This window comes from Atta cephalotes (genome assembly GCF_000143395.1).
Source record: "Atta cephalotes unplaced genomic scaffold scaffold00080, whole genome shotgun sequence".
Lineage (NCBI taxonomy): Eukaryota > Metazoa > Arthropoda > Insecta > Hymenoptera > Formicidae > Atta > Atta cephalotes.
Window position 1 is genome coordinate 231,751 of NW_012130144.1, and position 855 is coordinate 232,605.

Sequence of the window (855 nt, forward strand, 5' to 3'; positions counted from 1 at the left end):
AATTTCCGAATTTCAATAGCTTGAAGAATGTGGAATGTAGTATATAAAACTATTTAAATGTAAATTTAAATGCATGGTAATTGTTTAAATACATATTCGATATCTCAATTTCTCTATTTCTATTATATTTACATTCTTTTAATATTCTTCAAATAATTTATAATACATATACAAATTTCTCTTGTTTTTATTTTATTTTATTTTTTTATATAAATTGATCTGTAAGAATAAGAATTAATGCGTCGAAGAATATAATACGGCATCTTCGAACTTTTATGCTCCTCAGAGATGCAATTGAGGATCGCTTTTAATCAAGATACGAGATGTCTATGTTCATCATGGATGTGTTAATAGAAATCAAATTCTTAGAAACTCGTGAAATTTACGTTTCTGAAACACGATCTTACCATGAAATTATGAAATTTATAGTTCGAGGACGAGAAGAAAAATAAATTATTCTAATTCTCAAGGTAATCTTTATTATTCTAATCCGCCAGCTAATCTTAATACGAAGATGTAGAGTATACAATGAATCTTGAGAGTGATAAGATCCATTAATAACATCTTTTTCCGAAGATAACATTTCACATTAGATTTTTTTTTGTAGATGAAGTGATGTAGATGAAGTTGACAAATTTATTATTATAAGTGCTAAAAATTTCTTTTTAGAAATTATTCGTCTTTTCGAGCGGAGTGTAACTTGATCACAGTGAAGCATAAAATTATCATAAATTTGCAAAAATTTTAATTTTCGATGAAATTATTATTTTTAATAAGTAATATCACACACACACACACACACACACACACACACACACATACACACACACACACACACACACACACACACACACG